The following is a 10,728-nucleotide window of genomic DNA, read 5'->3' on the forward strand; positions in this document are numbered from 1 at the left end:
CATATTTTGGGGTTCTTTTTTCTTTTTGCTGTTCTGATTGGGTGTTTTTTGCTTCCTCATATTACAAATTGTTGATTTGATTATCAGAATCTACTACTCTACTGTTGAATCCCTGTAAATAACTCTGTATTTCAGTTAGTGTATGATTAATTTTGACTGGTTCTTTTCCATGTCTTTGACATTCTCACTAAGAGTCTTGAAAGTCTCATGAAGATCCTTGAGTAACCTTATAACCATGGTTTTGAACTCCACATTTTGGCTGCCTCCCTGTGTTTGTTTCTGTGTATTGGATAGAGCTGCTATGTCTCCCTGAATTGGTAGAGTGACCTTGTGTAGTAGGTGTTCTGTAGGGCCCAGTGGCTCAGCCTCCCCAGTAACCTGAACTGGGCACTCTAGGTATGCCCCTGTGTGGGCTGTGTGCACAGTCTTGTGGTTGAGCCTTGATTGCTGTTGGCGTCACTGGGAGGAGTTGACCTTCAGGCCAATTGGCTGTGAGGACCAACTGCAACTACAGTGGAAGAACTGCTATACAGGAAACACCCCTATGGAGCAGGACTTCCTTCAATGGGGCTTTGGTGCTCACTGAGTCTGCCCCTTGAGTGTGTTGCTTGTGGATGTGTAGAGTTATCATCTGGTATGGTCTGAAGCTGTCCACTGGGTGCACTGGCTCTAGGGTCTCCAGGGAGGTGCAAAGTCAGCCACTGCCTGTGGTCACCCAGCAGGAGCCCCAGAGGGATTTTGCAGATGGCCGCTGTTTTCTATATTTATTGGGCTTCAAGGTGCCCAGGTGAGGCCCAGCTGTAAAGCAAGGCAGGTTGGTGCTAGTGCTGGTCTTGGGCCTCTAATTGATAGGTTTGGGGCTCGCTGTCATGAGCTGCAGCTTGTTTGAGAGATTTTATAAAAGTCTGAAGCCTGAGCCCATATAGGCCATTCATATGGAAATGCTGCTGCAAATAAGCTTGGGTGGGTCTGTAAATTGGATGGGGTAGATTCTCAGGGAGTCTCCAGGGTGGAGCAAACTGTGTGCTCCAGGGTGATGGAGATTCAGATATGGCTGCCAGTTAGCCCTGCGACAGGGGAGGTCCCAGCATAGGAACAATGACCCCTGCAAACACCCCTGTCTGAGAGAAATCTGTCCCTGAGTTCCTACCCAGATGCCAGACAATCCAGTTCCTCCCCATATGTGTCTGGGTCCCCCAAAGCTGCCCAGTGCTGGGAGTCTGAGTAAGTTTGTGCTCTGGCCCTTAAAATGGAACACCTGGGATCAGCAGCCTCTGTGTCCCTCAGCCACAATCCCCACTGGTTTTTACAGCCCATATTTGTGGGGACTTCTCTTCCCAGCTCTGGAATCCTGGTCTGGGGGTCTGATGTAGGGCTGGGACCTCTTGCTCCTCATGGGCAGCCTCTGCAGAGATGATCTCCCTCCTGATTAAAAACACACCACACAAGGGTGTCGGACCAGCCTGTTCCATGTCTCCACCCCTCCTACCAGTCTCAGTGTGGCTTCTTCTTTACTTCTCTAGTTGTAGGACTTCCATTTAGCCAGCTTTCAATCAGTTCTGAATAATGATTGTTCGGTATTTTAGTTGTAATTTTGATGTGGTTGTGGGAGGTGGCGAGTACAGGTATTTATCTACACCAGCCGTGGGCAAACTACGGCCCACGGGCTGGATCCGGCCCGTTTGAAATGAATAAAACTAAAAAAAAAAAAAGTCCGTACCCTTTTATGTAATGATGTTTACTTTGAATTTATATTAGTTCACACAAACACTCCATCCATGCTTTTGTTCCGGCCCTCCGGTCCAGTTTAAGAACCCATTGTGGCCCTCGAGTCAAAAAGTTTGCTCACCCCTGATCTACACCATCATATTGGTTCTCTCTTCTTCTTCTTAAAGACATTTTTAAAAACATTACTTGTAATACTGGTTTGGTGGTGATGAACTTCTTTATTTGTTTTTTTTTTTTTTTTTTGGTTTGGGAAACTCTTTTATATCTCCTTCAATATTAAATGACTGGCGGCCCAGTACACAAATTCATGCATGGGTGAGTCCGGCCACCTGCCTAATGGGGGCTGATTGTGGTAGGGCTGGCTGGGGGGAGAGGCCGTGGGCAGTTGCCCGGCTGCCCTGCCCCCGATCGGGGGTTGGTGGAGGCCGATTGGAGGTGGAGCCGGCTGGGGGGAGGGGCTGCGGGGGCTGGGCCAGCCTGAGGGAGGGGCAGCAGGAGGTTAGGGGGGCCCGATCATGGCCCCGATCGGGCCAGTTGGCTGCCGCAGTGCACATCATAGCGACCGGTCGTTCTGGTCGTTCCGGTTGTTCCGTCGTCTGGTTGCTTGGCTTTTATATATGTAGATTGCCTTAATGGATAGAGTAATCTCAGTTATAGCTTCTTGCTTTTTACCACTTTGAATATTTTGTCAGAAATCAGCTGACAGTCTTATGGGTACTCCCTTGTATGTAACTAATTGCCTTTCTCTTGTTGCTTTTAAGATTCTCTCTTTGTTTTTAACCTTCACCATTTTAATTATGATGTGTCTTAGTGGGACCTCTTTGGGTTCATCTTGTTTGGGACACTCTGTGCTTCCTGAACTTGTAAGTCTATTTCCTTCACTAGGTTAGGGAAGTTCTCAGTCATTATTTCTCTAAATAGGTTTCAACCCTTTGCTCTTTCTCTTCTTTTGGTACCTGTATGATGCAAATGATGTTATGTTTCATGTTGTCCCAGTGCCCCCATAAACTATCCTTTCAAAAAAAATTTTTTTTTGTTCTGATTGGGTGTTTTCCACTATATTGTCTTCCTAATTACTGATTCAAACCTCTGCTTTAGCTAATTTGCTGTTAATTCCATCTAATGTATTCTTCATTTCAGATATTGTATTTTTTTATTTCTGATTGGTTATTTTTCATGTTTTCTATCTTCTTTTTGTTTTCTATCTCTTTCTTGAAGTTCTCACTGAGTTCATCTATTCTTTTCCCAAGTTCATTGAGCATCCTTATAATCAGTGTTCTGAACTCTGCTTCTGGTAGATTGTTTGCCTTCATTTCATTTAGTTATTTTTTTCTGGGATTTTCTCCTGTTCTTTCATTAGGGACATGTTTGTTTGTTTTCTTGTCATTTTGGCTGTCTCCCTGTGTTTGTGTCTATGTATTAGATAGATCTTCTATGTCTCCCAATCTTAGAAGAGTGATCTTATGTAGTAGGTGTCCTGTGGGGTTCAGTGGCACAGTCTCCCTGATAACCTGAGTTGGATGCATCAGAGGTGTCCCTTGTGTGGATCATGTGTACCCACCTATTATATTTGAGCCTTGATTGCTGTTGTCATGTCAGTGGGATAGATTTGCCCTCAGGCTGACTGACTGTAAGGACTGACTGTGACCACAGTGGGTGGGATGTTATTTGTGGGCTGATGCCATGGAGCTGGTTTCATTTTAGTGGGCCACTGGTGTCTGCCAAGTCTACCCTTTGTCATTTGTGGTGCTAACTGGGTCATGTTCTTTTGATGTCTGAAGCCAACCACCAGGTGTGTTGGTTCTGATGCCTGGTGGGAGGGGTTCCAGTACAGGCCAAGGTAAATTGCTGCCTGTGTCTGGCTCAGGGCCACCTGGTATTAGCCACCAAGTGATCTGCAGTGGGTAGTTGCCTGTATTGGGAGTGGATATGCCTGGGAGTGGTTATGAACTGAGGCTGGCTGCCACTAGTGTTGTGCTTGGATACAGGGAACACCTAGGCCAGCCACTGCTTGTTTGGGGTAGTGGACCTTCAACAGATTTTAGGACAGTCCACAGCATAGACCAAGGCTGGCCACTTGTGAGGAACAGCCTCTGAAGGAGGTTAGGGTGGCACACAAGTTAGTGGGGCTGGGTCTCAGAATCACCAGGGTGGGGTTAAAGCAGTGTTATCGAGGTTAATGGAGAGTCAGATATAGCACTGGCCTGCTCCTGCAGGCTGGGTTGGGGGGAGGGCTCAACAAAGCAACAATGGTACCCTGCTGCTCTTTAATCCAGAGAGAGAGCTGCCCCTTCAGCCCTTGCCCTGAAGCCAGACAATTCAGTTCCTCCCATATGTCCCTGGCACTTTTTGAGCTGCTGTCCCTTCTCTAGGGTGAGTGTTTGTGAGGAAGTGAATCTGTGCTCAGGCCCTTTAAGAGAATGCCTACAGCAGCCCTCCATCTCACCCACACTGAGTCTCTGCTGATTTTCACAGCTAGCTGTCTGGGAACTCCTCTTTCTGGCATTGATGCTCTGGGCCGGGGAGCCCAGTGTGGGACTGGGAACCCTTATGCCTCCCTCAGCAGGACCTCTGCAGCTGATATAACCCTCCCAATTCTTAACTGCCCCATCATGGATGGGAGACAGCCCATTTTGCGTCTCTGCCCTCCGACCAGTCTTGATGTGCCTTCTTTTTTGTCACCTTAGTTATAGGAGTTCAGTCTTCAGGTGGTTCTCAAGAGTGGTTGTTCTACAATTTAGTTGTGATTTTGATGTGGTTATGGAAAAAGGTGAACATGGTATTTACCTACTTACGAGTCCACCATATATTTTTATTTTGCTTTAAACAATTTACTATCACATAGTGATTTTTAAAGTAGAGAAAAACAATAGTTTATGCTATTCATATATTTTCCATTTCCAGTGTTCTTTATTACTTTGTATAGATTTGAATTCCCTTTAGATATATTTTTTCTTATGCTTGAAGAACTTTCTTTAATATTCTTGTTAAATTATGCTAGCAATAAATATTTTCAGCTTTTGTTTGTCTCAATGTCTTTATTTGGCTTTTAGTTTTGAAAGATATATTCACTGCCTTGGAAGTTTAAGTTGACATGTTTTTTGTCATTCAATACTTCAAAAGGTGTTATTGTCTTGTGACTTGCATTGTTCTTGATGAGATGTCTTCTCTAATTCTTAACTTAGATCTTCTCTCTTAATATGCTTTTTTTCTCATATGGCTTTTAACTTTTGTCTTTGTCACTGGTTTTCAGGAGTTTGATTATGATTTGTGTATACTGGTATATGGTGTGTGTGCCTGATGTGTGTGTGTGTGTGTGTGTGTGTGTGTGTGTGTGTATTTTCATGTTCTCTCTGCTTGGGACTCATTGAGCCTCTTGTATCACTGCATTTATAGCTTTCATCAAAATTGGGAAAAGTTTGGTCATTATTTCTTCAAAATCTTTTTCTGTCCACTTTTCTTATTTTCTAAGACTTTATTTACATGTATGTTAAGCCAACTGATATCATCCCATAACCAATTGATGCTCTCTTAATATTCTCTGTTCTTCTTTGTTTGTTTCATTTTAGATAGTTTCTACTGCTTTGTCTTTAAGTTCATTAATTTTTTACTATAAATCACCTGATCTACTGTTAGGAGCACAAAGGGTATTTTTCATTTCAGATATTGTATTTTTCATCTCTATAAGTTAAATTTGTGTGTTTTACAATTCTTTTAGTTCTTTTTCCATTATGTTCATGGTTTTCTCTACCTTTTGAAAGTTATGGCCTGTATTTATGATAGTAGTTTTAATGTTTTGTCTACTAACTCTATAACTGTGTCTCTGTTGGTCTGTTTCTATTGATTGACTTTTCTATTGATTCAATCCTATATTTCTACATTTCTGTATGATTTTTTATTGGATCCCAGGAATTTACGTTGTTATAAATGGAGTAGTAGAGTTTGTTGCATCTTTTCAAATAGGTTTGCCTTTCTTCTAGATGCAGTTAAATTTCTTGGAATCAGTTTAATTTTTTTTGAAACTTGTGTTTGAATTTTGTCAGACAGATTTATTCTGGAGCTTATTTAGTCTCCTTACTGAGACCACACCCTACTGAGGGGTCTAACTGCTTTTTCTGTAAGGAGGTCACTCTTTCTTGCTCGTGGAGCACAAGCCACTCTTGGTCCCGTGTCAGTTCTGAGGATTACTTATGCACTCCCTGATGACGGTTCTTTCCCCAGCTTGTTTGTTTCTTCACATCCTTGTGCAGCCTTGTACTCGAGTGAGGGTTTAAGGGGCCCCTCTGCAGATCTTCAGAGCTTTCTTATTCTGTGCATCTCCACTCTGTCTCACAAATTCTACTTGCCTTGTCCTCTGTCTCCATAACCCAATAAGTCCAAAGGTTCTGTTGGGTTCCCCTTCCTTGTACTGAAGCCTAGAAACTCTCTAGACCTGGGCACTTGCTAAGCTCACTTTATGTTATTCCCCCTTTCATATGTTGAATTCTTAACCTCCAGTACCTCAGAATGCAACTGTATTTGGTATAGGGCTTTTAAAGAGGTTATTAAGGTTGAATGAGGTAACTAAGGTGGGCCCTAATCTATATGACTGGTGTCCTCATAAGAAGAAGAGCTTAGGATGCAGACACACAAAGGGAAGCCACATGAAGGCACTGAGAGAGGATAACCATCTGCAAGCCAAGAGGAGAGGCCTCAGAAGAAACTAACCTGCCAACTTCTTGATCTCAGGCTTTTAGATTCCAGAACTATGAGAAAATAAATCAGTTGCTTAAGCCACCCAGGCTATGGTACTTTGTTATGATAATCCTAGCAAAGTAATACACCTCATTTGGTTCCCTTTTCTCAGGAATCACTGTTCTATGATATCTGTGTTCTAATGTGTTCTAATTTGTCTGGTTTTCTAGTTATGTAGGTGGAAGGGTAGATCCAATCCCTGTTTTATCATTATGTCCAGAAGCAGAAGTCAGTCACTCAGGAATATCTGCTTAAGTTCTAGCTGTGACCCAAGAAGAGGTGACTGTTCACAGAAGCTCAGATTAGAGGGAAGTCTAGTGGCTATGGTGGAAATGTGGATGGAAGAGGAAAAGGGCTGGACCACTGTAGGAGGATACTTAGAGTTCAAGGGGCTTAAATACATAAAAGTTTATTATCTCTCCTGTAATAAAGGTAGGCATCCATGGCAGCTAGACGGGGCCAGAGCTCCCTCCTTCCCACTTTTCTGCTAGCTGTATGGTTTTCTTCTGTGCTTGAAGCCAGAGGTGGCTTCCTACACACCCATGCTCCAGCTTGCAGAAATGGAGGAAGTGCATGTTTTCCACCTAGTTTCCCTCATGGCCAGGCTGGCTGCAGGGCATCTTGGAAATGCATTTAGCGGAGCCATCACGTATTTAGATAACATTTCTGTTTCTGTGGAAGAAGGGGAGAATGGTAACAGTCCATGCCACACAGACAGCACTTTCTGCCTGGTAAGAGAGAAGACACTTTTTCGACGGGCTGCAGGAGTGAACTTACATCCACAAAGCCCTGCTCGCCAGGTACTATCCACAGTACCTGAGATTTCCAGGAGGTGGTAGAGAGTTGTTTTGGGATGGTGCATCCCAACTTGTCTTATGGCTGAGGAACAGCTGTACAGAGAAATCCCTCGATGATGGTCTCATGCCTGATCCTGAGTAAGAGGAGAGAGGAATGAGTAAACCTAAAAGATTTAGCCCAAAATTAAATTCTGAGATATTATGGGCACGTGATCTATGCTGAATATAAAATGCAGGCATTGAGTGTGATAGATGAACTATTGAACTTAGCTTTGTAATATCATTTCTGGATCATATTTTTTAGGCTAAACATCCTTACAATATCCTCCAGGAGTGTTGTTATAACCTCACACCACAACATCGCTGAGAGTTTATCATTTGTTACAAAATTGTCAGATGACAGAAGTGTTCTGGTTGCCCAGGAGACATGAACAGAGCCAGGTGCATATGGACTGCCTCTTCTATCCAGGGATTTGGAACTGTCCTACATGCCTGCTGGTGGTCTTAATCCAGCATCCAGAAGGGTTCAGGAATATGGAGAAGGGCTGTGTGTAAATTAAATAAGAGCACAGAGACAAAACATAATTTTGGAAAGCATTATGGGGAGTCAGAGAAGACTTAGCTAAAGGAACTAAGTTCTCATTGTCTCAGGACTCCTAGCTCTTTATTAACACACTTTGTCCTAAAGCAAGGTAGATATACATATCAAAGGGTAGGGCTACTATACAGAATCCATTGTCAGATTGGGGAAAAACTGCCTACGGCTATTCAGGTGTTTGGCCAGTAGGAGGCAATAACATGTAGATTGAAATGCCCTCAGCTGTCTGGCAGCAAGCAATCATTTTATGCATCCTTTTCAGGTTTGGGGAAATGCCCTCAGCCATTTCCAGATGATTTAGCCCTGCTGACATGCTGGAACTGGTTTCCGGCACATGCCTTCCTCACAGGTTACAGAGGATGCCCATATGAGTGGGTTTCTGGGCCCTCACCCCTGTTTAAAGAAGTCTTATTTCATCTGATTTATATGTTAGGCTTCCAGCTAAGATTTCACTGGGACAAAAGGTCCTAGGGTTTTGAAAATATAAAGTATAAAGCAGCTTTTTTACAATTTGCTTGGTTGATGCAACTTGAGTGTTTGTATGAAAAGATCAGTTCAAAGCCCATAAGATAACCTGAAAGGACACCCATCTCCTTTGCACACTCTGTCTCTTCAGCTTGGGGTCCCTCCCGATGTCTGAAGCAGTCCCAGCTACTGAGCCCCGAGGACACAGCTGTGGCACCACTAACCCTTCTGCAGGCTACACAGCTGCATGTTCTTTGGTGGTTCCCACCCCTCCACCATGCCAGCCTCCTTAGTGGGCTTCCCATGGGCAGGTGGCCAGCATAAAGTGCAGTGGGACCCTCTACCTATACCACATAGGCAGTTTTGCGTTTGCTGATGACATGTCATCATTTTGGAGCAACCCCAGTCACTCTGCAAATCATCTTTGGTTAAGTGCAATAAACTGCTGATTTCTATCTATAAAGTTTTATAATTCTTTAGTTGGTGCATTAATCTCTTCCCTTGAGGTATTATGCCATCTGTTTTATCTACCTGTCCTACTAAACTTTAGGTAATTGATAGATATGATATTTATGCCACGATGGCTTCTTCTAAATTATAGGCAAGGTCCTGTGGTATGCCACCATAAACCAAAGACGTCAGGTTGACAGTGATTTGACTTGGCCCCATAGACGATTCTGAAGCCTTTGGTTAAAATCTAGGCCCCTCAATGAAATAATTGAAAAAAAGTATAAATCAATCATGAACAGTTGAAAAGTCATTTCCAGACCGATTTACATTTATTAGGGCCATGATGCATATTTAAGAGGCACATTAAAAGGCTGGGTTCAGGTCACGTATTGGGTTTGCCATGATTTTAACAACTCAGTGTTGCAGCGTCTGCCCTCCTCCTTCCCCTCTAAGTGCTCAGCAACACACTGGCTAGAAGAGAGAAGCAGCCAGGACTGAGCCTTGTTGTGCCTGCATCTCTGCTCTTTGAAAAGGCTGATGAAAGGAGTTTTTAGGGGTAAAATAGGCAGGTTTAGAGAGTTTTAGGAATTAGGGGGCCCACGGGGCAAAACCCAGGGCTGCGAAGCTGGGAGCTGCCAGAAGAGATACATTCACAGAATAAGGGGTCTTGGAGCTGCCAAAGGGTATACATTTACAGAATAAAGGGAGAGGAAGCCACACATTCACAGAATAAAGAGGAAGGCCACAAGGAGTAGAAAAAACAGAAGGAGAAAAAGAAGGGAACCCCACGTGAGGTTTGAGTTCTAAAGCTGCTATAGTGACCAATCAGAGGGGATATTCAAACACAAAGAACTGCTGCCTTTATAAACCTAAGAAAGAAGGACTTGGTGGGTCTCTCTCTCCCTACCCACGTGGGAGTGTGTGCTTGTTTCCCAATAAATTTCCACCTTTTCCTATACCACCTTTTATCTGTGGCTTCCTTCTTTGAATCCACCTGGACAGGAACCCGGGAAATCACCTTTGCATCCTGCCCAAAGGAAAAACCATGCATTCCAGTTTAATTTTCTCATTTCAGTGACATTAGAGGTGAAGCCCGGCTGCAGAGTGGGAGATTTGCACATCAGAAGACATGTGTGAGGATCAAAGCTTTCAGTAGAGAGAGAGACAGAGACAGAGAGACAGGGAGAGAGAGACAGAGAGACATAGGGAGAGACTAATAGCACTGATATCCAAGGAACAAGCTCTGAGTCCAAAGATACAGGTAGTTCTGCCAAACTCACAGAGATCCTGGGTTGAAGAGTGGCTCTGTTCCCTGCTCTCTGCCTCTGTCCACACACTCCCTGGCTGGCTAGGAAGAGTCAGGCAAGGCGTGGGTGTTGCACTGGGAGGAGTTGTGGGAAGGATGTGGAGGTGCTGGTCTTGCAGGCCCAGAATTCCTTTCCCCTCTTCCAGAGTCTTTTCTGAGAAGCCATTTCTGACCACCGCTGTCTCGAGGGTTCAACCCTCTTTTCCCCTTCTTGCTTTTAGCGGACAGCTGGAGGCTATTCCACAAACAAGAATCAGGCCCTGACCTGGCCCAGCCCCTCCTTGTACTGTGAGGACTTGAGGCCTTTCTAAAGGAATCAATTGGAGAGTAAACTTGCTAAGAGGACAGCCTGTCAGCCAAGTCTGGTTTTTTTTTTTTTTTTTCAAAAATCTTTTAGTTTGAGATAATTTTAGACTTAATAAAGAAGTTGCAAAATAATACAGGGTTCGCTATACCTTTCACCCAGCTGCCCTTAATGTTGATATCTCACACAGCATGAGTACGATGGTCTCAATCAGAAAACTAACATTGATATGATCCTAATCAGCCTTGTGTTAATTTTGCCCTTTGTCCACAGGGAGTAGAAAAATGTTAGAAAACAAACATCCACTTTCCTGCCAAGGACCCCACCTTGTATCTGTTGTGCCTCT

This window comes from Myotis lucifugus, unplaced genomic scaffold (genome assembly GCF_000147115.1).
Source record: "Myotis lucifugus unplaced genomic scaffold, Myoluc2.0 scaffold_21, whole genome shotgun sequence".
In the NCBI taxonomy this organism is placed as follows: Eukaryota; Metazoa; Chordata; class Mammalia; order Chiroptera; family Vespertilionidae; genus Myotis; species Myotis lucifugus.